Source organism: Lissotriton helveticus, chromosome 8 (assembly GCF_964261635.1).
Source record: "Lissotriton helveticus chromosome 8, aLisHel1.1, whole genome shotgun sequence".
NCBI classification, from domain to species: Eukaryota; Metazoa; Chordata; class Amphibia; order Caudata; family Salamandridae; genus Lissotriton; species Lissotriton helveticus.
Window position 1 is genome coordinate 681308365 of NC_136069.1, and position 25659 is coordinate 681334023.

General features: G+C 44.9%; 1 long non-coding RNA gene across 2 annotated transcripts in view; it reads left to right on the forward strand.

Moving 5' to 3' along the window:
- Window positions 1–24144, forward strand: part of LOC144771750 (uncharacterized) — a 194157-nt gene extending 170013 nt beyond the window's left edge. For both annotated transcript variants that reach the window (XR_013599465.1, XR_013599464.1), the window contains exon 4: window positions 23896–24144. This is a non-coding gene — a long non-coding RNA (uncharacterized LOC144771750). The remainder of the gene's footprint in view (window positions 1–23895) is intronic.
- Window positions 24145–25659: the final 1515 nt, after the last annotated feature.

Below are 25659 nucleotides of genomic sequence, written 5' to 3' on the forward strand. Positions count from 1 at the left end.
ATAAATTAATAATGACTGACACAATACAAAATAAATAAACAAACAAATGAAGGAGTAACCACTGAGGGTACTGAATACCTGTATACAATACAAAATAACTCATAAGCATGTGAAAAAAAGCCCTTTGCTCCTGCTCAGAAAATTGTAATGTGACCTCAGGCTGTCACAGTACCAGAGTGACAAGGAATATAAAAGGAAACGTATCGTTTACTTGTCTGAGTAATATACTTTTAAGCAGTTTTCACCTACAATTTGAGCTACACTTGACACAAAATCATAAATTCTTTCGGTCAGTCTCTTCTAACTGGAGTTCTGTTGTTAAGCTGCTAGATATTCTAACCCGCCTTAATAAATATAAATAAAATAATAAATAATGTCAAAGTTATCCTATTTCCTGTCACTTTGTCTGCTTTGGGTACATTTTATTCCGAGCTCATCCAAAATGTCCCTTATAATTTGTTTTACATTCAAAAGTGCAGAAACAGCATTGCTTAAATAGAGGGCATTTTCTACGAAAAGCTATTTCAGCATGTATCCACTTTCCTGTCTGGGGAGCGTTAAGAAGAATCTTCAATCCATAAATGCTGTACCAAGAAACACACTTCAAATTACTCCGGCTAAAGAGGTACAGTTAAATGTCTAGGTCATATAAAAATAGATGCAACGGAATAATATTCAGCTGCACTGTGCAGAATGTGACTGCTAAACAGTATGAAATTGTTCTATTTGAATGTTATTGCTATTTTAAAGTGTACCAAAAGAGAGTTAAATTCACAACACAAAATCTCTACAGTAACAGTGGAAAAAGCAGTTGATTGTGAGAAAACATACTCCAAGTCCATAGAGTTGTTTGTCATTAATTAGACAAACTAACTAAAATGAAAGTCATCAAACTATTGTCACGCAGACTATGCAAACTCTGAATCGGCAATGGAAAAAGCACTGTATGCCAAAATGCAAAATGGTTCTCAAATATTAAAACTTGATTGGTTCACACCTCATTTATCTAGTACCGGTGAACCTTTCAGCTCCATCGTCAATATTATTCTCTGTCCATGGCGCAAAAATAAGCCTGGCCTACCTGAAACAGACTTTAGATCAACTCTACAAGGCCTGGCCTACCTTGACAGTGACTTCACTCTCCTTAGTACTGCGCCCACACATGTCGAAAACCTACAAATGATGAATGGAATACTTTTAAACAATCCCTCTTACTGATCACTGCTCTTTGCCACACGCATATCATTTTTGTCCCCATCCAAATTAGACAGCAGTGACGTCGTCGACCCCACCCCCCCCTCCACCCATGCTTTAGCAGCTAAAGCAGTATTTGTCACTGGGTCCCATGGACTGGTGCAATGTCCCTCTAAAAGTTTATTAGTTTCGCTTTGGAATTTTGCAGACAGAAACTCCCAATAACTGTTAAAATGAGGTCAGGACTGGGACACGAGGTTCTAGTGCTGCGAAGTGAGAAAAGTTCATGTAATGAGACAGAGAGAGAAATTATGGGAAAAGGAGACAGCTGAAAACGGAGTAGGAGGAAACAGAAAGGTAAAAGAGAAAACAATAAATTATAAAAGAGGATTGGAAGTCGACACCTGAAAGGATGCAGTGTAAAAGGAGGGGAAAAATAGAGAAAGAAAATGGAAAAAGGAAAGAATAAAACATGGAAAAAAGGAAGGGTAAACATCTGGGTGAAGGAAAGGCAGAAAAAGTAAAAAGAACAAAGGTAGGAAAAATATATGGAGGAAATGATGCATGTATTAAAGAATGGCTGGTGGGTAGAATGAAACATTATATGAAACGATGGCTGTGTATATTGATGGTTACGATGACAATTGTATGGAATGGTGGCAGTATGGTTGTATGGGGAAAAGATTGATGAAATGGTCAGAGAATGGATAGGGTGGTCAAAGGATGGATGGAAGCATGAACATATATAAATGTGAAAGCGCATGCACGGATGGAGGATGAATGGAAAGATGGGAGGATGAATGTAAAGAGAGGTGGTGGTCAGTGTGAATGGAACAATTCTAGGAAGAGTCAGACTGAATTGCTTCGATTTCTGTGTCACTAGCGATGTAGGTATAGATTAAAAAAGGTGTGTTATCGGGTTTGTTTTAATTTTTTTACGCAAATCTAATGTAAAGTGCGTTTTGAAATTTACAGACAAACTCCCATTGGTATTTGCTTTGGTTTGTCAGAAAAAGTAGCCCAACCAAGCAAAGTGCTGCTTTATGTTAGACTGCGTCAAGGAGGTGTTCTATGGCTGGTACAACGGCTTTCCTGTGCAACCACCACCCATGGTTATTGATGCAAAACTTGATATCCTAAGAATAATAGACAAGGTTTTAAGCCAAAAATTGATACTTGGTATTAAAAAGAGGAAATGTTTTTTCTATCCTAATATATCCCACATTGCATGTGTGCTGCACTGTACAGCAAACATCCAAAATGGAAAAAAATTTAAAGTTAGTCTAAGTATAGTATTTTGTACCGTAAGGGTACTCCTTCAGCACAAAATCTATGCTAGATTCACAGAGACACCTTTGCACTATGGTGTAAAAGTGTGAACATGGTGCTCAGTGTCATAATTGTGGACTGATGCGAATGAGAGAGCAGAGAAGATTGCCTATAATTTTATGTGCAGAGTTTGCTAAACTGCCAGTCTCCACAGTTGTAAATTTAATATTAACTCTGCGGGCATCATTATGATGCCGGGCGGACAAACGTCCGACCAGTATTGTGCTGGAAACTGGACTGCTCGAGAAAGAGTCAGAGGTCCCGCTTCCCTGATAATAATGTGGCTGCCTTCATGGTGGTCATAGAAAAACACTTTTTAAACATCCCTGCACCATGTGGTAGGCACCATGAGTTGCATGCCACACTTTGCAGGTATGTTTGGGGGGGCAACATGTGCCCTCCAGGGTCCATAGAGGAGGGCCAGGGGATCCCTCCCCAGGGGCCCCCAAAGTCCCTTTGTCTTATTTTTTTCTAAGGCGGTCGGACCACCAGAGACATGGAGACGGAAAGGGACATTGCAATCCCTACAGTGGCACCACCCCGTATTGTAGGGATTACTGTCTGTCTGACGGTCCCTCTGCATGGATTGTAATGCGGCGGTTCAACTGCAGCAGTACAATTTGGACAGACTGCCATCAATGGACTGTCGAATGGCTCGCCCGACATTGAAAAAAGGGCCTTAGTTTGGAAATACCCAAAAATTGTCAGCTTACTCAAAAGTGTACGTTTAACTTTGTTAATTATGCTCCTCAGTGTGTTGTGCAGTCCCAACAAGGAAAGACCAGTTAAAAAAAAGAGGGGCAAAAACTGTTCCTTTGCTGATAACTTTGGCACAAAACTTGGCAGAAGCTTGAAAGGATTTGATACCTGTCTAATCCAAATCTTTTAATACCAGCACAAATCTTTCCAAATCACTTTAAAGAGACAGTGCACTTGTATAATAGAGATGTTTTACTCACATGCTAAGGAAACAAACAGAGCATGTCATCAAAATGCCATTGTGCATTCCATATTTCAGATTCTGATTTGCTGGCACATCAAATGAGCTTGTTGGCAGGTTTAAGCTCTGTGCAATCAATTTTGTACAGGAATACAGGGACAAGGAGGATATTTGAAAACAACTGAAAGAGAAGAAAACGATTCAGAAAGGTCATCCACAATGAGGTTATTTGGCTTATTTGAATTAACAATGGGACACTACCTTGGTCAGAATAAATTAAAATACATGTGTTTTATTACACTCAGAGATTCCACCCAGAGATGCTTACTCTCCTGTTAGCTTGATCCTAAGCCCAATGGTGGGCAGAGGGGAAGGGAATTCCAGAACCATCTGTGGAGGGAAAACTCCAAAATTTCCTTCAATTTTGCCAGATATAGAAATGGGACCTCCCAGACCCACTCTTTAAAGCATTCCTGGACCTGCAGATAGTACAGAAGAAGTACTGCCTTGCTGCCTGAGGACTGCCCAGCTTACCAAGAAGAAAGGCTGGACGTGCTCCCTTTGTCTGAAGTAGAATGACTCCAAGGGTCAGTTGGCTGACCTGTTCAGAGCTTTAGGATACAACAAGCTCCAAAGACATCCCTGCAACTGACCTGCTGATCAGCTGCTGCTGGACCAGCTTGTTTCTGCAACTAGGCTTGCCTGGACCCTGCTGGCCTTTGCTAGAGTTAGTCCCTGATGCCCAAGAGATGCCTCCCCAGGTCCTGGGACCTTCATTGGCATCAAAGTGCACTCTTTGAAGGAAAAGGAGAAATTCTGAACTTTTGGGCTGTACAAAGCAATGATTTGGCCTATTGCAGCTCAGATCGCTGCCTGTGATGACATCAACGCAAAGCTCCAGTTGACCCGACTCTTAGCGCCACAGGGACCGTCAGCAATGACTGGCTACTCAAGATCTGCTCTTCAACACTACAGCATACACAGCCCACAGTGACCGCCAACGGGAAGTTTCAGTAATGACCATCCGCGATACACGACTGGATCTTCACACTACAGCGATGACTGTCCACAACGCCCAGCCTGCTCTTCGTAATGCTGCGATGCTGCACTTCTTGTTCCTCATGGCCTCCTCCACCGCAAACTGGGCTTTATGCGCCAGACTTTGATTAGGTAACTTTAGAAGAGGGACTAAACTGGTCCCTTATTCAGCCTGCAATACATCCCTATCGGCTTAGTTTGTGATTTTCCCCGGTCTAACACCAACCAGATAACTGCAAGTGGCCCTTTGTGCTTTTGGGCACTATACTTACTTACGTCTTTGAAATTACTTATCTCTGGTTCAAGAGAATGGATTTTTGTTGTTTTGGTCTCATTTTATTTATGAAAATGTTACTCTATTTCTCCAGATTGATTTGGGTGTTTTCTTGCATTGTGAATTCACTTTATTACTGCTTGTGTGCTGCAAAAATACTTATCACGGTGCCCCCAATTTAAGGCTGACTGCTTTTGTGCCATGCTACCAGAGGGATCAGCACAGGATAATTTAGTGACTTTTGTGGTTCACCCTGACAAGGATTGTGATTGTTGCTTGAGAAGGGTTCTCACCCACCTCAATTAAAAATCGAATGTCTCACAACGATTCTAATAAAATGTTTTACCACTGACAACCAACTGCAGAGTAAGTTGCCATTAAAAGAATGTTCTTCTTTTTTCTAAATTAAGGTTTTTGCATCCTTACGTTAATTGCAGTTTTGATGAAAAACACCACAATCAGGGCCGGCCTGGCTACTGGGCGTTTTGGCATGCTGCCGAGCTGGGGGCTGATGTCACTCGGTGGGGCTAATTTCGTTGATGGAGACCTGCGTGTTCTTCAAAATAAACAGAGCAAAACGAATTTTGTTCAGCACACGCAGGACCCCATCAACGAAATCAGCCCCCAGCTCGGCAGCATGCCAAGACCCCCGGTAGTCAGTCTGGCCTTGACCACAATTGCTCCAATATATTGAGACCTGGATTTCTAAAAATGAAAGTTTCATTCGAACCAACAAAAATTTCAAGTAATACAACATACTGACTTGTTCAGCATTCACTTTTTGATTTCTGTATTTTTTTATTGTGTATAAAAAATATATATTTACATGGAGCATGGAATATACATGAGTGGAAGAAGAAAAAAAGAAAGAAGAGAAAAAGGAAAAGGAAAGAAAAAAGGAAAAAAGAGGGGGGGGGCCGGGGGGGGGGGGGGTGTTTGGCCTTTGGCCGCTGGTCTTCCGTGTCTTTGCGGTAGTTCGATAGTTCGATAGGTCGAGTTCGAATAGTTCGGATGTCAGATTTCCAAGTCCTGCTTGTCGTTGTGTCTTGCTGCCCCCCTTCTCAATGCTAGGTTAGTTTCTTGTCCCACGCCCCGGACCATAGAGGGGACAGAGAAGGACAGAAGTCGGAAATGAAAGAGGTGAAGAGCCTTGCAAACTGGTTCCCTTTTGTCAGCGCGTGGATCCGCAGAGTGTGCCTCTCGTGGTTGTCTGGGTTCTGCGCCTATGGGGGTTTATGAGATGATAGGTAGAGGTCTAGGGGTCCCCACATGTTTGACTGCCTGTGAGTTTTCGGCGAGTGTTTCACTGTGATGTTATCTGCCCCCCTTAGGAACGTGACCCAGTTGAGCCATGCCTGGGGCGCAGCTTTCGACGTGTCCTTCCAATTGCTTAGGACTATTTTGACTGCGGCCATCAACAATAGGTCAACGAGGTCGCGATCCTCTGTCGTTGTGATGGAAGGGGATGCAAATACTAGGACTAGACTTGGGAAGTCTATTTGTATGGCTACTCCTGTGATCTCATTGATGAGTGTTCCAATTTTTTCCCAGAAATCCCTAATCTTAGGGCAACTGAGCAGAAGGTGTTCTAAGTCTCCCCTCCCTTTGTCACAATTCCAGCACGCATCACTCTCTCGGATTCCCAAGGAGGCCAGGCGGGCCGGTGTCCAGTATGCCTTGTACACTAGCCAAAATTTGGTCTGGTTAGCGTTGCCGTTATCTTTTTCCTAGAGGTAGATCTCCATAACTCTGCTCTCTCTTCCTCACTTAGTTCCTTCCCTGCTAAAGCTCCCCAGAAATTTGTGGTCTTATCGTTGAGTTTAGTGTTTTTGGGGCGGAGGGCTTTGTATAGGTGTGCTACTTGGTGTCCTAGTGTGTTGAGACTGGCTGCGAGTTGTATGAGCGATGGTGTCCGGCTGTTTAGGTTTGCCTTCCTTATTGCTACTTTGATTTTCAGGAAGTTGTAGAGTTCTATGCTTTGTAGGTTGTGTGCATCTTTTAGGGTATCAAAGGTTATGTCCGCGCCCTGTTTTTGAAGGTCTTGGGCAATGGAGATACCATGTCCGTACCATTCGTGCATGTCTAGAACCTTATCCCTGTATCTTAAGGTGGGGTTGTGCCAGATGGATTCAAATTGACCTCCCTTGATGCTTGTTTTCAGTAGTTTGTCTACCTTCAGGAGAGCTGTTTTCGTGTTTCTCAGGACGGGGTTGTCCTTGACTGCTGGGTGTCGGGCGGCGGTGAGGAGGGTAATGGGGTTCATGCCTTTTAGTAGCCCTCGCTCGAGTGTTAGCCAAGCTGGGGTGTATTCCTGTCTTGGGTCCAGCCAGTGTAGCCCCTGTCTGGCTATACACGCTACCTGGAATCTCTTGAAATTTGTTATGTTCAGACCGCCTTGATCTTTTGAGAGTCTAAGCTTGTGTAGGCTTATTCTGGGCTTCTTCTCTCTCCACAGGAAGTTGTTCAGTATCTTGTCTACTCTCTTGTGGAAGTCTTCTGTGTTGGTTAGTGGGAGCATGGTTTGCATATAGTTGACCATCGGTGTGAGCATCATTTTTATGGCTTCTACCCTTCCCCACCATGTTGTGAATTTGGGGGACCACCCATCTACTTTATCCTTAATCTTCTGGATTGTTGCTTGTTCATTGTGGTCTAGTGTCGTTCTTAGGTCCCTTTCAAAGAGGATGCCTAAGTATTTTATGGGCTTTTTTCTGCCATGATAGGCCTGACATCCCTAGTACCGTTCTTGTTGTGTGGATGTTTAAGGGTTTACACTCTGATTTATCTTTGTTAAGTTTGTACCCCGAGACCTGGGCGTATTTTTCGATGGTGTCAGTCAGTGCTTTAATGGATCTTTCTGGGTCTTCTGTGATTATCAGTACGTCATCCGCGTATGCCGCTAGCTTGAAGGTTTCCCCCCCTATTGGTATCCCCACTATGTCCTCGTTCGTTCTGATCATCGTCAGGAGCGGTTCTATGGCTAATAGGAAAAGGGCTGGTGAGAGTGGGCAGCCTTGTCTTGTTCCCCTGCCCAGGTTGAGTATGTTCGATGTGCCTCCGTTGACTACCACCCACGCTTTTGGGCTACTGTATAGAGCCATCACCATTCTCCTGTAGTTAGGCCCTAGCCCGAATTTCCCCATGCATTGATCTAAAAATGGCCATGAGACCCTGTCGAAGGCTTTCTCAGCGTCCAGGGCTATCATGACTGCTGCATCGCTGCTTCGGGAGGAGTGGTTAATTATATGGCATAGCAGTCTTGTGTTATCGTGGGACATACGGTTTTTGAGGTAGCCAACCTGGGAGTTGTGTATGACCTTGGGTAGGTATGCGTTAAGTCTATTAGCAAGAATTTTCGCGTATATCTTGCAGTCTACATTTATTAGGGAAATCGGTCTAAAATTCCTCGCCTCGATTGTATCCTTCCCTTCCTTTGGTATGACAATTATGTTTGCCTCAGCCATTGAGGGTGTCATTCGTCCCGTGTGGACACACTCCTCGAATACCTGTTTCATTGTGGGTTTTAGAGTGTGAAGGTACTGCTTGTAGAAGCCAGCTGTAAAGCCATCTGGCCCCGGTGCCTTATTGTCTTTGAGGCTTGCTGTGGCTTTCCCTATCTCATCTTCCGTTATGGTCAGCTCTAGGATGTCACGTTCTCGGTCTGATAGTGTGGAAGTGGTGATGCTTCCTAGCAGCTCTTCACCCCGTCCTGCTTGAGCGTATCATCCTTGGTGTACAGGCCCTCATAGAAGTCTCTGAAGACCTCTAGGATATCCTTGTTGGCGGTCTGGGACTTGCTGTGTTTGTCTTTGATGGCCCCTATCGTGTGCTGTTTTTGTTTCCCCCTTAGATAGGATGCAAGGTTTTTGCCCGCTTTGTTGGCAGTGCAGAGGTTAATCGATTTGTATTTATTAATCCAGGTCCCTGCCCTCTCACTCAGTATTCTATTAAGTTCGTACTTCCGTTTGGTCAGATTCGTGAGTGTGTTGTTATCTTCCATTCTGGCTATGTGGCTGTTCTCCAGCTTTTTAATCTCTTTCTATAGATCTGCAATTCTCTTGTTCCTTTCTTTGTTCATCCTGCCCTTAACTGTCATGACTGTTCCCCGGATAGTGGCTTTTAGTGCGTCCCATAGCATTTCCCTGCTCATCTCTGGTGTATCATTCATTAGCAAGTATTCTTTAATCGCCCCCTCTATCTCTGCTTTCGCAGAGGTGTGTTGGAGTAGGCTGTCATCGAACCGCCATCTACGGGTTGGCTTTTCGTTGTGCTTGCCTGACAGGGTTAGGCTTATGTGCGCGTGATCTGATACTGTTCTAGGTCCTATCTCCGTGTGGTCTATGAGGTGGGTGGGTGTTCCTGACATTAGTATATAGTCTATTCGGCTGTAAGAGTTGTGTGGGTTGGAGTAGAATGTGTATTCCCTGGCATCTGGGTTGCTTAGGCGCCAAGGGTCTCTTAGTCTCAGTTTGGAGCACAGTTTCTTCAGGATGTTGGGGTTGTTTGTTGATTGGCGTGGTCTGCTAGGGTGCTTGTCAATCGCTTGATCAAGAACTTGGTTCATATCTCCTGCAACGATCAGCAGGTCATCCAGCGGCAGGGTGTGTAGTTGTGCTCCTACCCCCTCCCAGAATGGTTTGTCCTCGCTGTTGGGACCATATATGTTTGCCACGTGATATGTCTCTCCCGCTCTTCTAAGAGTGGTCACAAGTGTTCTTCCTTGGGTGTCAGCTTGAGAGTCTACCACTGCAAGGTTGGAGCTTTTGCTGATTATTGTTACTACCCCGTTTTTCTTATTCTGAGCTGGTGACCCCGCCACCTCACCTATCCAGTTGGCACTTAAGCGTCTAATGTCTGCTTCTTCTAGTCTTGTTTCTTGGAGCACATATATGTCACTTTTAAGTTTCTTAAGGTGTTCGAGCACCTTCTGCCTTTTCACCGGGCTGTTGAGACCCTTGACGTTTAGGGACACTATCTTGATGTCAGCCGCGATGCTGCTCTGGTTGCTGTCTATCATTTATGCTGCTTTGTATTTCGCCAATACCAAGACGGGGTCTGGGCTCAATGGCAATAAGGACAAGCCTCATATATATAACTACAAACCAACACAAGCACCAATATTGCCAACCTGTTTCTACTGTGAACCTTACTTGTCACTCGAATTACAGAAGAAAAACAGTAACTCTTGTGGAATTCCTTTTCCAGAATCAATCAAATGAATTTAATTTTTCATTGAGGTGACCAATTCGATGGTCTCAATTTTTTTTGTATTTTTTACACAACATAAAACTTTTTTTCAAATCCACATCACATATAAAAAGACATAATCATCCAACATGACAGCTTTCACTCAAAACACTCATACATAACAGCACATCAATATATACAACATATATTTACTTTGCAACAATATTTACAATTTCCTGGTCAAAGTAAAAAATAGCACTGGAAAAATACAAATACAATGTTTGTATCATTTGAAATCAATCCGATAATCCTAATGCTTGTGGAGGGGGTCTACGCGTTTCGAAAACCCCTTAATATGGGGAAATCTCGTCAGGACCATGTGCCTGTAAGTAAAGGACAAAAATGGATCAGCCTGGGGGGGGGAAGGGGGGAGCCCGGGGTTTGTCACAACAGTATGAGAGGGAAAGATAATCCTACCTCTTGGGTGCTCGGATTTCCTTTCTAAAAGATGTCACTAAAAACGAAAACAAAACGTCTATTTAGGCTCCATTTCCAGAAAGAGTTACACACTATGTGAATCACTGAATCATATGTGTATACTTACATATCTAAGCTACCGCAGTCGAATATGGGTTCAGGATGTGGAAATCTGTAAGAATTAAATAGAGGGTTTGAGCGCGGGACGGCGAGTGTTTGCATAGAATTCCCTGCCTAAACGCCGCGCTTCGCGCACTTGCCTGTGAAACCTCGGACCCAGCCTCCCTGCGACACCACGCCTCGCCGGACCCGCTCCGCGGGTCCCGCTTCGTGGTGTGTGGCTCCAGCGCACCTTTGGGGCAATTTTATTGACTTGGACACCGGCAGGGCTGCGAGGGTAGAGCGGAGGACTCCAGTGTCCAGGAGTCTCCGCGCGCCCGTTTTCAGCTGGGCTCCTCTCCCTGCCGGCCACGCCCCCAACACTTGAAGATTTAACGGGCTGTCAAGGGCTGCACAGGTGGATTCCCTGCCTAAACGCCGCGCTTCGCGCACTTGCCTGTGAAACCTCGGACCCAGCCTCCCTGCGACACCACGCCTCGCCGGACCCGCTCCGCGGGTCCCGCTTCGTGGTGTGTGGCTCCAGCGCACCTTTGGGCCAATTTTATTGACTTGGACACCGGCAGGGCTGCGAGGGTAGAGCGGAGGACTCCAGTGTCCAGGAGTCTCCGCGCGCCCGTTTTCAGCTGGGCTCCTCTCCCTGCCGGCCACGCCCCCAACACTTGAAGATTTTACGGGCTGTCAAGGGCTGCACAGGTGGATTCCCTGCCTAAACGCCGCGCTTCGCGCACTTGCCTGTGAAACCTCGGACCCAGCCTCCCTGCGACACCACGCCTCGCCGGACCCGCTCCGCGGGTCCCGCTTCGTGGTGTGTGGCTCCAGCGCACCTTTGGGGCAATTTTATTGACTTGGACACCGGCAGGGCTGCGAGGGTAGAGCGGAGGACTCCAGTGTCCAGGAGTCTCCGCGCGCCCGTTTTCAGCTGGGCTCCTCTCCCTGCCGGCCACGCCCCCAACACTTGAAGATTTAACGGGCTGTCAAGGGCTGCACAGGTGGATTCCCTGCCTAAACGCCGCGCTTCGCGCACTTGCCTGTGAAACCTCGGACCCAGCCTCCCTGCGACACCACGCCTCGCCGGACCCGCTCCGCGGGTCCCGCTTCGTGGTGTGTGGCTCCAGCGCACCTTTGGGGCAATTTTATTGACTTGGACACCGGCAGGGCTGCGAGGGTAGAGCGGAGGACTCCAGTGTCCAGGAGTCTCCGCGTGCCCGTTTTCAGCTGGGCTCCTCTCCCTGCCGGCCACGCCCCCAACACTTGAAGATTTAACGGGCTGTCAAGGGCTGCACAGGTGGATTCCCTGCCTAAACGCCGCGCTTCGCGCACTTGCCTGTGAAACCTCGGACCCAGCCTCCCTGCGACACCACGCCTCGCCGGACCCGCTCCGCGGGTCCCGCTTCGTGGTGTGTGGCTCCAGCGCACCTTTGGGGCAATTTTATTGACTTGGACACCGGCAGGGCTGCGAGGGTAGAGCGGAGGACTCCAGTGTCCAGGAGTCTCCGCGCGCCCGTTTTCAGCTGGGCTCCTCTCCCTGCCGGCCACGCCCCCAACACTTGAAGATTTAACGGGCTGTCAAGGGCTGCACAGGTGGATTCCCTGCCTAAACGCCGCGCTTCGCGCACTTGCCTGTGAAACCTCGGACCCAGCCTCCCTGCGACACCACGCCTCGCCGGACCCGCTCCGCGGGTCCCGCTTCGTGGTGTGTGGCTCCAGCGCACCTTTGGGGCAATTTTATTGACTTGGACACCGGCAGGGCTGCGAGGGTAGAGCGGAGGACTCCAGTGTCCAGGAGTCTCCGCGCGCCCGTTTTCAGCTGGGCTCCTCTCCCTGCCGGCAACGCCCCCTCGGCGTAACATTTAAAAGGAGGCACCTGACCCGCTGCGCGGGAGCGCGCGGGAGGGCGCCGGGAGAAGCCCGGGACAAGGGCGGGACCGTCTGTGGCCGTCCGGGGCCGAAGGAGGCCGGGCTGGGCCCACTCCCTGAAATTTCGTAAAAACTTAGAATCTGGTTATGCCTTCGCCACCCCCGTGCGAAACCCCACTAAGGGAGGGGGCTTCTAGTACTGGGACGTTGGATAACTATTTTAAACCTTCTAAGGGAGAGGTGGCCAAAGAGACCTCATTAGAGAAACGTAGGGCGGAGCGCAGGCGCTCCATTGAATCTATGAAAAATAGATCCTTGACAGACATTGTCCCCTACCCAATTTCCCAAGACGAAGCTACGCTCCTTGATACCCCAAACCCACTGACCCTTGAGGACTTTCCTCTTTTATTAAGGGAAATCCCCTGTCCCCCAGGAGCGGTGCCTGGAACCCAACCGGTCCTAGTAGCTGATACTCAGTTTGCTACTTCAGTCAGCCTTCTAGAACAACTCTCCCCGCCGCAAATGGTTAAGAAGAAGTTAAAACCTACTGTTACTGTTGAGGTGCATAGGCCTCCGCCCAGCAAACGAAGTAGGAAAACATTAGGGGGTGGGGGAAAACCCAAGTTGTCTCACCTCGATTTTGGCAAGAAACTTACCAACCCATTCCTGCCAGGGAAGGTGGGTGAGAAAGTCCCCACTGTCTTATGTACAAAGGTTCCATGCCCTACTCTAGAGGCTACCAACATGAACCTAGAGGCCAATCCTTCAGCTAAAAATCCCCCACCCCTATCCTTAGAGAGTATTGAAATCCTATTCCGCTCTATCCTGCAGCCCATTAGTGCTAGCCTAGAAAAAGTGGAGAGTAGGCTCACTTCACTAGAAGCATCCCTTACTACTTTGAACACCATAGTAAGTAAGCAAGTGGGACCTCAACTGGGATCATTTGGAAGCAGGAGTTTTAAACTCAGCTACCAAAGTTCTACCTCAGGGTGTGCCTTCTGCCCCCCCCTTGCAGCCACTTATGGCTATTAAATTCCAGGCGCAGCACAATAACCAAGCTAATGGGCCACCGCAAGCATTAGATCATATTCCCCAAAGACCGCAGATAGAGCGTAAGGAAAGAGGCCAGGAATCTGGCAAAGGTACCACACGCTCCCCGGTTGGGCCGTCCCCAAGACCTAGGAGACCAGATCTCCCGCCTGAAGCCAATAGTCTCACAGTGGTCCTAGCAGGTGCCCCCCACTTACGATCAGGGGAAAAAGAAGATTACTTATCCCTCAAGAAAAAGGTTATCAAATGGCTTAATTGGAACCGACCATTACCACCTTATTTAAATAATGAGATTATCATGGTGAGAAGGGTCCCGTGGCTAGGGAAGACCAGGAAATCAATAACAGGGGACTGCGTCCTGGTAACTTTTAAAGATCAGGGTACGGTGCTGCATATTTGTGAAGGCGTCAACAGATCCTTGGACTCTACTATCCAGACCCTGCCAGTTTCTTTTTTCTTCCCCCCTATTCGTATGCATAGGGATCAACAGTATGAGGATTGGACAAGGGTGGATTATAGACGCAGTCGCAAGGACCAAAGACAACACCAGTACTCCCAAGTGCCAGAGACACCGTATTCTCATTTCAATCGTTTCAATTGTTTGAGTGCCCTGGATGGGGTTGATTGACTTATTGCTCATAAGCCAGACACCGGGGATAAGGGGGCTGGTAGACCGCAGACACCCTCTATTGTATCAACTGGTATAGTTATTGGCGAGACGGATCATCAAGGGGTTCCCGAAAGTGACATCTGTAGCCCTTGCCACCGACCTGTGGTTGATGAGGATATATCGGAGGGAAGTGCACGGGACTCTCTGGTACTGGCTAACGGCTTGCTCAGCCAGTCTGAGCCATCTTCTTCTATTGCTGTTCCTGTCCCAGTCCACCAGATGGAAGGGGTACTCGGATCTCATCCCCCCAATTCCTGTGGCCTACCCGCTGTGGCGCCTGACCATTTGAAGCTAATTTGTTGGAACATTGCGGGTCTGGCCAACAAACTGGGGGAACCAGACTGGGAAAATTACATTAAAATGGGGGACATCTGTATGTTCCAGGAAACTTGGGCACGTGAGGACCATGGTCACCAAGGTTTTGCATCATTTTACATTCCAGCACAGTGGGAAGGTAAAGGCCGTCCGTCTGGCGGGCTTACGACCTGGGTGGCTTCTCATCTTGGCTGTGTGGCTACCCGTCTACCATTTAATTCGAAAGACATACTTGTGGTCTCATTACTCTGGCCAAATAATGTTAAACTTGTGCTGGTTAACCTGTATTCCAGGCCGATGGGAAGGGCAAAGGAATCACCAACCATTGATGAACTTTCGAGCCTTTTATCTGAATTGTCGAATGATTCATATTATGTGGTGGGTGGGGATTTTAACTCTCACTTTGAGCCATTACCCGGCCTTTTGGAAGGGCTTACAGTGGAAGAAGACGCAAGGTGGTCAGTTCCCGCGGTGGAAGCACCGCCTGCGAAAGCTTGGTCCCCTCTAGCATTACAAATTACTGCTCTTACCCTAAGGTTTGGAATCAGAGCCTGTAATGGGCGGATGGAATCCGATATTCCAAGCAAAACTACCTACAATAGACGGGGGAGAGAGTCTCGGTTGGACTATGTTATGGTCCAACTAACGAGGTGGGCTACTATCCGGGACTTTAGGGTGATGGAAAGGAGTGAGAGCGATCACAATGCCCTGGAGCTTGATCTGGTGCACCCAGGCCCCATAGCTTCTGGGACCATAGTGGAAGGGAATAAACCCGCGCTCCTCCTAGATAACAGCAGGAGAAGAATTAAATGGGAAAATATGGCTGCAACCAAGGACAAACTTCCCCTGCTGTATGCTGAGATTGTCCCCATTTTGGAAGCTGTGGGGAGTGAAGACATGAGGGATAATAATATAGACTCCCAGACCAGAGTATTTAAAGCCCATGAGGATCTCACAAGAATTGCGGCACTACATTTCACTAGTAGCGCACGTAAGACCAGAGAGAGGCCCCGAGGTAAAGCACGCTGGTATAATCAAACTTGTAGACGGGCTAAATCAGAACTGCTCAAAGTAGTAAAGGAGGGGGCGGGAGGAGAACGCCTGAAACATAGCAGGCAAGTCTATAAAAGACTTCTGGATCAGGCTAAAATAGAATGGGAAGAAAACCAGTGGGAAGAACTCACAAAGGCCCTAGCACTCCAAAATCAACGGTTGTTTTGGAGGATAGTGAATGGGGGGTCAGGAAATCTACAATCGGCACTGGAGCCAAATATAGCACCTGGGGTTTGGAAGGCCCATTTCCAATCGCTCTATAGCTCTGAACCAGGTGAAGTCCCTGAATCTATTGAGGTGGAGGGGCCGGGCCACCAAGGGGAGGCAATAACGTTGGGGGAGGTCACTGCCGCTATCTCGGGACTGGCTTCTGCAAAGGCGCCAGGTCTGGATAGCTTACCGGGGGACCTGTTTAAACAGGAGCCCATTGTTTGGGCACCCTATCTCACGGCCCTTTTTAACAGTGTTCTCAGTGGGATGGAAATCCCTGGTACTTGGCTGGGGGCAGAGGTGGTCCCTATCTTTAAAAAGGGCTCCCCTCTTCTCCCAGCCAACTACAGGCCAATCAGCCTGATTGCTGTACCGCAGAAGCTGTTCGGCAGGGTCTTGCTGAATAGGCTCCAGGACTGGATAGAGGAGGTGGATGCCCTTAGTCCCTATCAGGCGGGGTTTAGGAAGGGGGTATCCACAGTGGACCAGGTTTTTAGACTAAATCTGATATACTGGAAGACAGCAAAGTTCGACGGCGGCAGTTTGTACACAATTTTTGTGGACTTACGGGCCGCTTTCGACCTGGTCCCCAGGGGGAAATTATGGAGCGTCCTGGCTGAGATGGGCGTCCCCCCGGACATCCTGTCAATCTTACAGAGGCTGCATCATGGGAATTATGCCCGAGTGAGGTGCGGGAGGTCTGGGGAGCTTACTGATAGGTTCCCCGTTGACCGAGGGGTAAGACAGGGCTGTGTGCTGGCGCCGACCCTGTTTTGCCTCTTTGTCAACGGGGTAATCGCCCATCTCAACGCCACTGATCATACCGACGCCCCTAAACTAAACGGCCGCAGGGTGCCCGCAATCATGTTTGCGGATGACACCCTGCTGCTTTCAAAAACCCCTACGGGTATTCAAAGGATACTTGATTCCTTTTCCGCATTCTGCCTGGATAGAGGGTTAGAAATTAACGCCACTAAAACCAAATATATGGTTTTAAACCCGAGTCACAAATTGCGCCAGAGTCCGTTACTGGGAACCGCGCGGCTTGAGAGAGTGGCCACCTTCGAATACCTGGATGTAACCCTCAATGAAACTATGACTTGGGGATCCCACCAGAGCAGGGCAAATCTCAAACTCGTGCAAACTACTGGGGGCATTGCACGAATTATGACCGGCTCGACGTACCGGCCGTTGGGCGCCTTAGTTCAGATATACAAGGCCCAGGCGAGAGGAGCAATCATGTATGGGGCTGAACTGTGGGGGCACATGCCTTGTCATAGCCTTTCTGTAACGGAAAACAAGTTTATAAGAAGGGTGGCTGCTCTCCCCCCGAGCACTCCGCTTCTTCCATTGAGGCTTGATTTAGGATTACGACCACTAGTTGATGAGATAGGCCTGAGACCCATAGCCTTCTGGCGCAGGCTATGGAGTAGCAGCGATCTTACGGATTACCGGGCAGAATTGGTCGAAATTCTGAAACACCCCAAGGTGCTTAGTGTCCCCTGGGTTAAAAATATCCAAGCAATCTGCATGGATTTGGGGCTTCCTGATCTATGGACAGACCCGGCCACGGCAGCACCCAATATTTCTAAGAAGTCTCTGTCGAATTTATACTACGAACATAAATTGGCTGGGGCCATAGCTACCCAGCCAGACGGGTCTTTGTCAGCCGTGTTCCTGCAAAGCAAGGATACTTTTAAGTTTGAAAAGGTTCTGGATCCTATCTTCCCCTTGCTGGCAAGAAGACTGTATCTCCAGTGGCGGTATGGTACACTACCCCTCCGGTCTTTTACTAGTCGATGGTCGCCGGCTGCCCCCAGCAAGTATTGCCCTGTGTGTGAGGATAGGGAGGAGAACGACCTGCATGTGTTTTTTTTTTGCCCAGCCTATAGGGCAGCTAGAAAGTATTGGCTGCTTCCGTTGATAAAGAACATGGGTGGCAGGGAATACGCACCAATGTACAGGGTTTTAAAAACTGATGTTACTGGCCCAACTGTTTTTGCACTTTCTAAGTTTTTTACTAATGTGTGGTTTACACGGAACCGTTTTTTAAAGAATGTTGGGTAGTGACTGAACTTTTTTTTAAAATTCACTATAAAGTTGTTTATCCCTGTACTGAACCTATTTTATGTATTCATATTTTAAATGTAACGATGTGTGAATATGTGTTTTTCCTTCTTTGTATTGTGTATCTTTTATGACCAAATGGTCGAAATAAAGATTGGAAATTGAATTGAAATATATGTTGTATATATTGATGTGCTGTTATGTATGAGTGTTTTGAGTGAAAGCTGTCATGTTGGATGATTATGTCTTTTTATATGTGATGTGGATTTGAAAAAAAGTTTTATGTTGTGTAAAAAATACAAAAAAATTTGAGACCATCGAATTGGTCACCTCAATGAAAAATTAAATTCATTTGATTGATTCTGGAAAAGGAATTCCACAAGAGTTACTGTTTTTCTTCTGTAATTCGAGTGACAAGTAAGGTTCACAGTAGAAACAGGTTGGCAATATTGGTGCTTGTGTTGGTTTGTAGCTTTGTATTTCGCGGCACAGGTGGCCCTTCTCTGTGTGCTTCTGGTCTCAGGGTTGTGTGTGGATCCATGTCTCTACGCCTGCGCATGCTCCTTCTAGATATGAGTGTATAGAGAGAGAAATAGTAGTGGAAGAGAAGATGATAGTAAGTAAGCCCATGTATATACTCCCCGCCCCCCCCGTTCCCCCTGCCCCCCTCCCTCCCAACCCTCTTCCACCCCCCTCCCTCCCTTACTTGCTGAGTGGGTGTGCGACGACAAAGTTCCTCTGCCCGCATCGTCCCTGAGGTAGAGTTTGTTCCCTTTCTTCGGTGTTGCCTTGAGGCTGGAGAGAAAAAAAAAAAGTGTGTCTGCTGGTGAGGCTTGCTTGTCTCTGTGTAGTGAGGTAGATATGATGTCTTGTGTTTCGTTAGCTGGAGTTCGTAGTGCGTCTTACTCCGATTGTTTGCTCACGTCTGGTGAGGCACTTCTTTTCGCTGCTCCGGGGCTTTTGTTTTCCTCCATCTCTTCCACCGGCGGTCCTTGCAGGTAGCGCCTTAGATCTCCTGGGCATTCAAAAAACATTCAAAAAACGCCCCCCGTTCAGCATTCACTTTAACCAAATGAACTATCATCCCAAGACCATAGTGTAAAGCCAGCCATCAACGTTGTCAGCGAAGCCCCTATATCTATTGGCCAGTCCATGTTTCAGTCTGCAAAAAATAATGTTTCTTTTCCGCAATATCTGTCTGAGTTTTCCAAAAGCGTTTAGTCCTTTTTTAGCATATGTAGTTAAATTGATACATTGCAACTATCAAAAGACCTTTCGATGCACATGATAGAGACCATCCTCTTAACACTCCCTGAGAGGTAAAACACATTTTGGGTAATTCATTTATTTTATAGCAGCTCTACTAAAAAGTACCTTATTTTCCAACAAAACTGCAGCAGCTTCTCTGATAGAGTAATTAGTTTGGGTGAACTGGGATTTGAATTACTGAAGCTGAGATTAATTAAACATCTATGTTACAGGCACATAAACAATCTCAGCTAAACTGGAACTGATTGAATCCTGTGTTTTGAAAAATAAATAGATATGTTTTCAGCAGGCATATTAATCCGCCAGTTTATATTTTGCAATGGACCAACGCATCTGGACACACTGTGAGATGGGAGCCCTGATATTGCGATATGATCCATGTTTGCCTTTGGTTGCCCTTACTCCAATGCTACCGGATAATAGACTATCCTTTATATGCATCGGGAACAGTCGTGTTCGCGTCTGAAAGTCTGGAAGGGCAGCAACACACCAGCTTGGACAAAATATCAGTAAAAAAATATTGTGGCTCACATATATCGTGGAGGGAATATTGTCACGTAAAAAATATCGTGGATTTAATTATAGCCTAGGTACTTAATACTGATTATTTAAATATAGCTGAATATAACATTGTTTTCTTTCATATAGTTGGTTCAAATATCATTTTATAATTCGTTTTCTTTCATGATTACAATTATACAATATCATTGTATTAATATTCATGTTTAATTTGTTTTAATGTCGTTTATAGATTTTTATATGAAACATATTTGTTTTCATTAATTTTGTTTATGCTGAAGTGAGAATAGTAGCTCTGACCCCTCCGAAATCAACTCTGTACCTACTGTTGCTCAGATTGAGATGTGAATAGTAAATCTGACTCTTTTAATACTCTTCTACACTTTCCCTTGTGTGGTTCAGATTAAAGTGGATTAGTCAAATTTACCCTTTGATTGGAGCCATGGGTCTGTTAATAGAGGGTTAAGGGCAAAAATCCAGGGAAACATTTTTTTTGTTCTCTTTTGCGAATACTGTTTTACATCTATCTATACATTTGTTTAGGGAAAATGTGCAGCTATTTTATAACTACATTTAATAACACTTCCTGGGATTCTGAATATGAGTTTAACTCAGTAAAACACATATGATAACAGTCTTTTAAACTTCCCAGTTGCAGACACATAAGCTAGCATTATTTCAAAAGTATTTAAATATATCAAAATTTACAAACATTATATGGTAGAACACATGGCACCTATTAGCCTTTAATTTTGGAGTGTGATGGGAATAAATATCATGAGAATTCATTTCAGGTATTTCATATAGGTTATTTAAATATAGTTGCATATAACGTTGTTTTCTTTAATATAGTTCGATAAAATATATTTTACTATTATACATTATTATCATTTAAATATTATTCGTGTTTACTTTGTTTTGATATAGGTTATACATGTTTATATGAAATGTATTTGTTTTTAATTTAACTAGAAATTGTTAAATTAGTACCTGGTTGTTGATCTTGTAGAGTGAGGATGAGGGTAGCAAAAGTAAATCCAACTCTTTCTTTAATTTCGTTTATGCTGGAGTAGGAACATAACTTTGAACCTTCCAAAGTCAACTCTTTACCTACAGTTGCTAATATTGATATCTGAATAGTAAATTGGATTCCTTCAAAACTCTACACTTTTCCTCATTTTGCTCAGATTAGACGGTAATTAGTTATCTGACCCCTCCAAAATCCAATACTTTTACTGATGTTGCTTTGATCAGAGACATCGTCAATGGTTGAATGCAAAGAAACCAGGGAAAAATTTATTTTGCACTCTTTTGTGAGTACTGTTTATGTTTTATGAATCACATCAATTTGTAAACGTGTTTAGCAAAAAACTGCAGCAATCAGTAAAAAGCATGTGACAAAGGTATTTTAAACTTCCCAGATGCAGACATATATGTTAGCATCCTTTCTAAAGTTTACAAATGTTTCAAAATGTATAACCATTATAGGTAGAACATATGACACACATTACACACATTACCTTTCATTGCTGGACTGTGACCAGAATAAATAAAATTCAGAGACACGTTAGGGAGCCCTGCTTTTATCAAATTAGCAAATTTCCCCATTGTGATAGAACTCCCGGAGCCTGAAACATTCCTCTTCTTCCATGTCTGGAAGAGACCTCCATTGAGTCATGGGGTGAAGTCTAATTGCTCGAAAATAGGCATCATGGGACATTTGAACATAGGGTGGTCTTTGCATTTCAAAAGGCTTTCCCATTTTTCTAACATTACCCTAGTTATTTGTGATACATATACATTTTAGCATCGTTGCTTTTTTGGGACCTAGCAGGCTTCCCTAAATTAGAGAGCTGTCAGATTCTGATCGATGAAGCGCTGTATCTTGCCTGCCTCTCTATGGAGCCACTCTATCATATAAGGCACCTAGGCCTAGATGTATCAAGCTATTTTTTTGTCGCAAACGCTGCGAATCGCTAAAATTCACCGTTTGCGACAAGAAAGTTGAAATTTGCGATGCATGTAATTGCATCGCAAATATTGCGATTACTTATTTGCGATTTTTAGATTTCTGGGAATTTTGTTTGCGATTTCTAAATTTGCACGCATTCTTTTTTGCGAAAATCGCAATTAAGAAATAGCATCATTAGAAATAGCATAAAGATGTATGAAAATATCGCTATTTGCGAAAACAGGACATCCGCAAATTAAGAAATCGCAATTAATACTAACATCAGTCAGGTGTTAACCAATTTGACTGTATAAAAAAAGACTCCCCAATGCATTTTTTCAAAGCACAATGGCTGGACTTTACCTGATAGCTAGGAGGCTGCACATTCAAGCTCTTGCACAGAGGAGACATAGGCAGGAGAGAATCTTCAGACTGCGGATAACGCTTTTCCAGCAAACAGAAGAGGAAATTTCTGAAAAATACAGACTGCATCCACACCCCATTTTAGACCTAATTGATGAATTGAAGACATTTTTGTATCATGAAACAAACAAAACACATCCAATTCCTACACATGTGCAGGTATTGTGCTCCCTGCACCTTCTGCCTTCTGGTTCATTTCAAAGGGTCATTGCAGAGGTTGGAGGTGTGTCTCAGAATGCTCTATCACGTTTTTTTTAAAGTTTTCCTAGAAGCAATGATGAGGAGGCTTAAGCATCATATCTACCTCTCCAGAAATCAACAAGACATTCAAAATGCAAAATTGGAATTTTATCAAATTGCACGTTTTCCACATGTTATTGGATGCATAGATGGCACCCATATTGCCATCACTCCACCGGCTGCCACAGAATTTGTTTACAGAAATAGGAAATGTTACCATTCCCTGAACATTCAAATGGTGTGTAATGCAAAGTACATAATCACTGATATTGTGGCTCAGTACCCAGGGAGCATTCATGACTCTTACATCTTTAGGCACAGTGGATTGCATAGACATCTGAGTGCTGGCCAATTTGGAGAAGGATTTCTACTTGGTAAATATCCGACATATTTGTTACAAACTTTATTATTATCTTTCTATGAACTGCCGCTACTTAAATGTTTCAATGCAGGTGATAGTGCCTATGCCGTGCGTGATTTCATCTTGACCCCTTATCTAGATCCTGCAAATGTACATGAGAGGAGATATAATAAGGCACACCGTTCAACACGTGGAGTCATAGAAAGGAATTTTGGAATTTTAAAAAGCAGGTTTCGTAGGATTCACAAAAGCGGTGGGTCTTTACAATGTAATCTAACAATGTGCTGCAAAATTATAACTAGCTGTGCAATGTTACATAACATGGCCATAAGAAAAGGAACACATTTGGAACTAAGTGACTCAGATTCTTCTGATAATGATGAAATACCACCCCCAAGAAGAGTTGCTGCAGGAGTGGGAGCTGCAGCTGGACGACAAAGATGTCAAGAAATAACACACAATTACTTTTAGGTAAGAATAAAAAGCAACAAAGATATTTACTTTACCAAGGGAAAATTTTATATATTCCAAAACAAAAGACATAGTGTTTTTCTCAAACTTGAACCTGTTACTGCACAGGACATTATAGTAATACCAGTTAAATAATACAAGTGCTTATTTTCTCTAAGGAAAATATAGAGAGGAAGAAAAAATGACTTTCTGCATGGCCTATTGCTAGAGCGCTGCACTGCTTCCATGATCCTACTAGCTGTAGCAGGGGTCGCATTCCTACCACTCCTGCGCTGACTAATTTCAGAAGTAGGTGTAGGATTGTTACTGTTTCTACTTGTAGTCTCCTCTGTATCACCTTGATCAAAAAAAGCACTTGCACCAGAGTTAGCTGTTTGCAGCAATTCAACTGCAGAAGTCACCTTATCTAACCCTTTTGCAACACTCCGGGTGCAATCTGTAACCATGCGCTGCATTGTCACACTGCGCCTTGTGAAGTTTGATGTAACACTACACAGTCTGTTTATTGCTTTGGAGTACCCTAGCATCCTGGAATTTGCACGGCGTGCTGCCCTATTCCTGCTTTCTTCTGACCGCTCGATGGCCAAGCAAAGTCTGTCCATGGAAGCAGCTACTTCCCTCATCCCTTCTCCAAAGCCAGCGTTGCTCCTATTTAATTTTAAAAGCTGCCTGTTGATTGATCTTAGGGCCTTGTGCTGCCTTTGCTGTACATCCAACATGTTCTGCTCCAAACCTGCAAACACAGTAGGAGTGTCCTCCACACCAACCCTGTTGACCCTTGATCTTTCTAATGTGTAGGCTCTTCTTCTGTTTGGAATACTTTGCTCTGTATGGTCAGATGTAAATACTGTGTCCTGTGCTCTGTCTCTTGACCCTTCAGATTCCATTTCTTCATCCTCAAAAGGAGGCAGAGGGGCAACATGTCTTCTATTAGGCCTTACAATGGGATTGGAGTCCACCTCCTCATTTACACTTTCATCAGCAGCTGACAAGTCCTGAACATGTCAAGAAATGTCTTCAAAATCCTCACTTGGATGTTCTGTATGTGCTGTGGATGTAGATAGAGACATATGAGATTGTTGTGTGCTTCTCTTTTTGATGATTCAAAGAAACTGTTCCTAAAATTGGACTTAAACTACGTTTTTTTTTTTCAAATAATTTTAAAAAGCATCAACTTACTTTTCTCATGTAATCAAAGTTAAGAAATGCAAATGTTCTGTGAAAAGATAAGTTCAAATGAATAAGAGTCAGGGAACCTAAGTGTAATGGATAAAGACTGTGAGCAACCTCTAACATGGACAGCATGCATGACCCACGAAACTACATACATACAAGCATTCTTCTTACCTTCTGCTCCTTGTCCAGGATCTGAACTGTCAATATGTGCAACTCCAATAACACTCTCAGGCAAGAGTGTTGCCTCTACAAGCTCCTCATGAGGAGTGGGCTGGTCTGCAGTGGATGTTCCCCCGCCTGTCTTACTTGCTTCCTTAATCCTTTCAGCAAGTTTTTCTTTGGAGCGCAGGCGCATATCATACCACCTTTTTTTAAGTTCTTCGATGGTTCTGGGGTTAACTCCAACAGAATGTACTTTCTCCTGTATCTCAAGCCAAATTTTCCTTTTTCAAGCCTCAGGAACTTTCAAAGCTTGCTTCCCAAACAGCAACTCATGGTTGCAAGCCATCTCTTCAATAAGAGTTTCCTGCTCCTTCTCTGGAAATTTCTCTTTCCTTTTTCTTTTCTCTCCAGAAGGAGCGCCGTGTGAATTTTCAGGCTCCATGTTGCAAGGAACCAGGTCTGCACAGCTGCCAAACAATCTTCCAACTGCCACTGGGTGTGGCTCAGGCAAGCAGGTGCAGGTAATCAACAAGACTTCCTGACTGTGATGTCATCAGCTTGTTCCTGCATTAGCAGATTCACGTTTTTTGCGATTTCTTAATTTGAGAAAATCGCAAAATAAGAAATCGCAAAAAATTAGCAGAATTTTCTGCGACATTTAAGGAATTGCAAAAAAGTCGCTAAAATGTACATACATCGCATATTGCGATTTCTTATTTGCGACTCGCAAAAAATCGCAAATAAGAAATCGCAAATGAATACATTGATACATCTACCCCCTAGTCAGCCAAGTAACAGTGACATATGTATGACATACCCAGGCCTCCTTGTCTAGGGTGTGTTATGCATGAGCGCTTATGCATATTTGACTCCTCCCCTCCCCCCAGCAAAAGTGTTGCAGCCAGGACATTCCCCTATTAAAAGGGAAAAGGTAGGCGTAGACGATGTAAAGGATCTTTGACAGTACTGTCATTTTAAGGGAAGCTATTCTCTCCAGCTACAACAAGGTATGACTGTTTTGAAGTTCAGGAGAGCTTTGGTTCCCTTCAATAAGATTTTAATACTATTCCAGGCACATTCATAGAGGTTGACTCTCAAGAACGTTCTTAAATAGTTTAGTCAGTGTAATGTTATTGACAGTGATTGTTATCCTGCAATGTTTTGGATTGCCCCCAGACCATATTAACCCCTCAAATTTACGGAAATTGATTTAGAGGCCCTCTAGAGTATGACATTCTTCTTTTAATGAGACCAATTCCTGCAGAGATTGGCTGGGGGGTGTAAGGGACAATAAGCATGTTGTTTG